Here is a 5,810-nt window from a genome sequence, read left to right as displayed (position 1 = left end):
AGCACATCGTGCATGCGGTTTTCCCTCAGCACCACTTGCCGCTGGCGTCGGGGGGCCGTGGGTCTGAGAGGCAGCCCGGCTCTGGGGGAGCCCCTTGTCTTCCCGGGACGCTGTTTCCTGGCCCCCAGCCCGCTAGCGCTGTAAGATGCTGGGGGCTCCGTGGGGAGGCAGGACTGGGCCTGCTCTCCTGGTGTGCTGGGGACGGCCTGGGGTGAGCAGCTCGGGCCAGTTCTGAGACAGGCACCTGCCCAGCGCCCCCACACCCCTCCGTGTGCCGAGGTCAGGCGCTGGCTTCCCAAGGGCAGGGCGCCGCCACTCAAGCCTTGCTGGGCCAAAGTACCGGGGCTCCCCTTGTTCCTTCCTGGGCCGTGACTGGCCAGTGCTGCTCAGCAGGGCTTTCCCGTGGAAGTGGGGTGCCAGCCTTGGGGAGACTGGGGTGACTCTTGCATCCTGGTCTCCCTCGTCTGTCTCTGCCAAGGCAGTGGAGTCGCTGACCCATGCGTGTCCTGTGGCTGTGTGGTCTTGGCGAGAGGCTGCCTCTGAGCCCCGCGGGCACAGGTGGGCCGTGGTCTGTCTTCAGCCTGTGGGTATGCGAGTCTCAGGTGTGTGTCTGGACACGGGAGGCCCCACGTCGTGGGCGGTCCTGATGGGGACAGATGTGTGACAGGTGGCAACTCCCGCCAGCTGTCAGGTGCCTAGTCAGGGGCCCCTGAGGTCCTTCTCTGCCCGCAGTGCCAGCCCGGGAGCTGGGCATTCAGTGGGCGGGGCTGAGGGCAGGGGCTCCCGGAGCTGCGTCCGGCCGCCGTGCAGAGGATCCCCAGTCCACACGGTGGGGGCTGCCCCGCTGCTCCTGGGCTGTGGCTCTGGTGCGTCTTTCTCTTCTGCCCAGTGGCTGGGCGCAAGCAGCGTCCAGCCACGTGCTAGTAAAGCTCTGAGGGACGCCATGGCCGGAAGCGTGGCCAGCAGCCAGGTGCTGAGGGAGCAGGGCAGCTCAGACCACACTGACTGACTGACCTTGGGCAAGTCATGAACCGCTGGGTGCCAGCCCCTTTCTGGCTGAAGCTGGCTCTCAGTGCTGAAACCCCCACTCCTCCAGGAAGTGCCTCACTAGGGCCGGCACCACTTGGGGTGAGGATTATCTGAGCACCTGACAGGCAGGCGGCCTCTGGGGTGTGGGTGGGGCTCACGGAGTGGGGGGGCGTGGGAGCTTCTGAGTTGTAGGGGCCTGCTGACCCTTGCAATGGAAAGATGGCCTCCTCCCTTCCCTCCCCCACCGCTGTCTTGAGAAACCAGAGGCAAATTCTGGCGCCTCCAGCGGGACTGGAGACGCAGGAAGGCTGAGCTGGCTGGCAGCGGCTCCGCTTGTCTCCCAAGGGCCGGGCTGCGCAGGGCTGTGGCGGGCAGGGTGGCAGGGAAGGGTGTCCTGGGGCTCATGCTGTGAAGGGGGGTCGGGAGCCCCTCCTTTGCAGTGGCAAGGCAGGGAGCAGCCACGGAGCAAACGGCCCCCCATTCAGAACTGACCTGGAAGTCGCAGAGAGGGTGGGCGCGGAGGCTGGCGGGGCGGCGGCCCTAGAGTTCATTTCCCGAGCTGCAACAGGGTGCCTTGAACGCCTCGGCGTCCACAGAATGAACAGGGGAAGGTTCTGTTTTTCTTAATTGGAGCAGTTAGTGCCTGCCGAGCCCTTAAAAGGGCCGGGTGCTGGGCAGGACGGTCCAGCGCTGACCGCTCGCTGGCCGCCCGTGTGCATCGGTCAGGTTTTGCCAGCACCGACTGCCCTGCGTGTGTGCAGGGCCCGGGGCAGAGGCGTGTCCGAGGCCGCGCTGGGCTGTGCAGGCAGACCGGGGAGCCAGAAATCCTTCCTGCCGGCCCTAAAAGCAGCGCCCTGCCGGCCTCTGTCCTCCCGGCCACGCCCGGGGGAGACTCGTTGGCGCCCACTTTCCAGATGGGCACCAAGTGCCACGGCTGGCAGGTGGGGGCAGGCGCTGGAGCCCAGGCGGCCAGGTCTTCCGCCGTGTTTCCTCTGGTCGACGCTTCCCGCGTTCGCAGAATGTGGCCTGCGAGGTGCCAGTTTTTAAAGAAAATAATATAATAGTTTAATTTTACGTATTTTAGTACCTTTCTCAATCTCAGTGGTCATCCCTGTGGGCTTCCCATCACCAAGTCACCCTGTGCCGTCACCACAGTCCAGGGCACTTCCCTCCCCACTGTTTTTGACCCCGTTCCCCGCCCGGCCCCATAAGAAGTCTCTGGTCTGTAGCTGCTCACTGTTATTATTATTTTCTCGCCTGCTCCGTATACTCCTGCTATGAGCGAAACCACCCAGAATTTTCCTTTTCTCTCTGGCTTATCGCACTAAGCGTGATCCCTTCCAGCTCCATCCATGTTGCTGTAACAGGCGTGTGTTCATGTTTTTGTGGCTGCTGAGTAATATTCCATTGTGTGTATGGACCTCATCTTTTTGAGCGAGATGCCAGTTTTTAAAAATGTGCAGACAGTTCCTTAGTGGCCTGTGCCCCATCCGCTCTTAGAGTGCGTTTGTGTTCAGTACAGACGCTCAGTATTTCATAACCGCGGCCATCTCCGTTCTCCAGTGGATAGTAGTTCCCTGGCGCAAGCACGTTCCCGGGACCGGCTCACACTGCCCGGAAGCTGCCCATCCTGCAGACTCCAGCCCCCCAGCAGGCCCCGGCCGCCGGGAGAGGATGGGGCAGGGACGGCCGAAGGGCTGGCTGTGCCCTGAGCACGCGGCTGTGCCCTCTCCCTCGCGGCCGCTCCTCGGTCTTGGGGGCCTGTGGGGGCCGCTTCATTCACACGAGGTCCCACAAGTTTCTGCACGGCCCAGCGGACCCCCGAGGACCCAGAGCTGTGTGGAGGCTGACCCGTGCCGTCCCCTCCCCAGGTTCACCTTTGTGGAAGGCCCCCGCTAGGGAAGGAAGGGAGGTTCCGTGGCAGTACCCTCTGGCTGCCGCTCAGCAGTGGGGTGGAAAGTACAGGAGGTGGCCCTGGCGAGTGGTCAGGCCACGCTGTGCCGGGAGGCTCAGCTGTGTCCGTGCTTCGGCCCTTTTCACGGCTGAGTAGTATTCCACGCCGGGCGGCCCGTGTCTTGTTTACCCACCTGTTGCTTCCGGACACCCAGGCGTTCCTGCCTCCTGGCCCCTGGGAGTAGATGGGGCGGTGCTTTAAAGCGTCAAGGCTTTCTCTCCGGGCGTGGCCAAGCTCTCCCAGCGCTCTGCCCCGCCCCCACTATGCACCCCAGAGCCGTGGCCCCGCCTCCACCGGCACTGCTCGGGGACTGCCGGCCTTGACCTTGGCATTCGGAGAGACTTTGCTGGCACCTTGCTTTCGGAGATGGCGTGTGGGAGGACCCCAAGGCAGGAGGCGCTGCGAGGGCCCCAAGGGACCCGGAGAAGCAGCTGGCACCGTGCAAGGCGCCTGCCTTTCCGCGAGTCCCTGGGACACGCTGGCCTCTCTTCTTGGGTCTTTGTGTCCGCCGCTGGCAGTCTGGGACGCGCCTGCTGCCTCCGGGGCTGGCTTCTTTCCATCCTTGGCATTTTAGCTTGGACTTCCTGCCTGGGGAGGCTTTGCCGGCCTGCCCCAGATAGGTGCCTGCCTCCCCTCCACTGTTCTGCCCCCCATCGGCACCCTGTTTTCTTCTGAGATCATCAGACCCTTCGAATGGTTTTCTCACTAATGCACCTCCACCCTTGTGCCCTAAGTTAGCAAGGAGGCAGCGTGAAGGCAGGACCGTCGCCTGGCACCTGTCCCCTCCTCCCCCAGCACCAGCTGCTGGCCAGCGTCAAATCATCACTGTCTCGCCGGGAGTCAGCCGTGACTGACACCCTCGTGCGCCCCGTGGTGTGCTCTGGTGGCCAGAGCGTCTCACTCAGTCTCCCTGAGGCCCCTGAGACTCCCCGAGTCTCCTCTTGCTCAGGGGGTTGGTGTGAGGTCAGACGTGCTCTGTGCCGGCAGCCAGCCCCGACTGTAGCGGTGGGCCCTGCCCCTGGCCGGCAGCCTGCGATGGCTGGAGAAGCACTCGGCCCAGGAGGCAGGGGCCTTCGAACTTGGCGCTGCTGGCTCGCCCCGAGGTGGCCAGGGCACCAGCCCAGGAATTGAACCCCCCAATCTGGGGCCACTCGGGGCCACTGAGCTGCTCGGATGGGCGTGGGCTGGGGAGTGAGAAGGACACGCTGGATTCCGATGAATAGGAGAATGGGTGACACGTTAGCATTATTTTGGGGAAGATTTATTTATGCGTGCAAGAACTGGGGTGCAGGCCAGAGGTGCCGGCGGTGAGAGGCTTCACCAGAGACAGAGTGGGGAGCAGGACAGGCTGAGCCACTGAAACCACTGCTGAGGGGGCAGCGGGTGGGTCAGGAGAGGTCCTTGCCATCTTCGTGTAAGCTAAAATGCACTTAGTTTAGTGGAAAACAAACCAAAACATTGGCCAACTGTTCTCTGGAACCCAGACCGGGGTCATCTTGTTGCGTTGGCCCGATTTCCCGCTTTCTGCCACGGGGCTCCTCAGAAGCTTTTCTTTCTGGAAGTCGGCAGGGCCGCTCCCTGGGCCCTGGGCCGGGGCAGCTGGGTCACGAGCTCATTAAACTCGGCAGCAACTGGCTCTCCGTGGCGAGTCTTAGCGACTTCTGGGACCAGCACTGCTGGGTTCTTGCCAGCCGGACCCTTGTTTTGCAGAAACTGCACTACCCATCTGCTGACGCCACCAGGCAAGTGGGTGCTTTGCTGATGTCATCTGTGTCCCTAGAAGTGTGCAGGTCACCCAGGATGAGCCCAAGTTAGGGCGACCCAAGTGCTCTTGGCCACCCCCCCGCCCCCAGTTTTCTACAGGGATCACTAAAAATCAGTGTAAAACTCTTCAGAGCAAAGACGCAAACACGCCTCCCCTCCCCCCCATAGGCTACCGGAGCTGGGAGTGGCCCCGCCAGCAGGCGGGGGAGGTGCTGGGCCCCCGGATCTGATGGGGCCGCGACAGGGACTGTGAATTTGGGGTTTCACGATTCACAAGCTCCTGGGTTGTAGCTTCCGCTCACGTCTGTTGCTAAGCAACGGCTCGTAGGTGCACCGAGGCCAGAGCCGGGCATGGGGTGCTGAATCTCAGGCAGGGACGGGGTGGCCTGTTCAGGGCGGTGTCTGGCCTGCTTATTTGGCGGGTGCAGTGGACCACTGTCCACTGGTGTCTTTAGCATCTGTGCCAAGCGATGCAGGAGCGAAGCCTGGACAGCGAACACCCCCTTCTCCGAGTTCGGACTGTCCCGTGCCACTTGGGTCTGAAGCTCCCTTTGCACTCCCAGTCTGCGTGTCACGAGGTCACCCCTCAAACACTGGACGGCCCCGTCCCCCCGCCGTTTCCAAAGGTGAAGTTGAAGCCTCAGATCTTCTGCCCCAGGAAGCTGGCACTGGAAGTTTCTGTCGATGATGTTATGTGGTTATTGGATGAAGAATTGATTTGTTCTTGTTTACTGGCGCCATAGAGGAAAAGATTCATGATTAACGTGAAATCAGCCATTTCAGAAACTAAAAAGTAGTCACAAGTAATTTTGCTATCTAAATGAAAAAGAAATAGATGGTTGTCTTCTATGATAGTGTCTGACTCACTTAATGCAAAGACCATAAAAGCAGAATAGAGAAACCCCTCAATCATGAGACAGGAAACAAAGAGTAAAGTGAAATATGTAAACTCGACCCTATCAGTGACAATGTTACATGTGGCCCATATCAGTGACTATGTTACATGTGGCCCATATCAGTGACAATGTTAATGTGGCCATATCAGTGACAATGTTACATGTGG

At 61.2% G+C, this 5,810-nt stretch overlaps 1 protein-coding gene across 1 annotated transcript in view; it reads left to right on the top strand.

Moving 5' to 3' along the window:
- Positions 1 to 510: 510 nt before the first annotated feature.
- The window catches only part of JAKMIP1 (janus kinase and microtubule interacting protein 1), a 59,362-nt gene continuing 54,062 nt past the window's right edge, over positions 511 to 5,810 (top strand). Inside the window, exon 1 of the mRNA XM_012724049.1 lies at positions 511 to 558. The gene's annotated coding sequence lies outside the window, so the exon portion shown is untranslated. The remainder of the gene's footprint in view (positions 559 to 5,810) is intronic.

The sequence above is a fragment of the Condylura cristata genome, unplaced genomic scaffold (assembly GCF_000260355.1).
Source record: "Condylura cristata isolate star-nosed mole 26May11 unplaced genomic scaffold, ConCri1.0 scaffold00012, whole genome shotgun sequence".
NCBI classification, from domain to species: Eukaryota; Metazoa; Chordata; class Mammalia; order Eulipotyphla; family Talpidae; genus Condylura; species Condylura cristata.
This window is presented reverse-complemented; position numbering and strand designations above follow the sequence as displayed.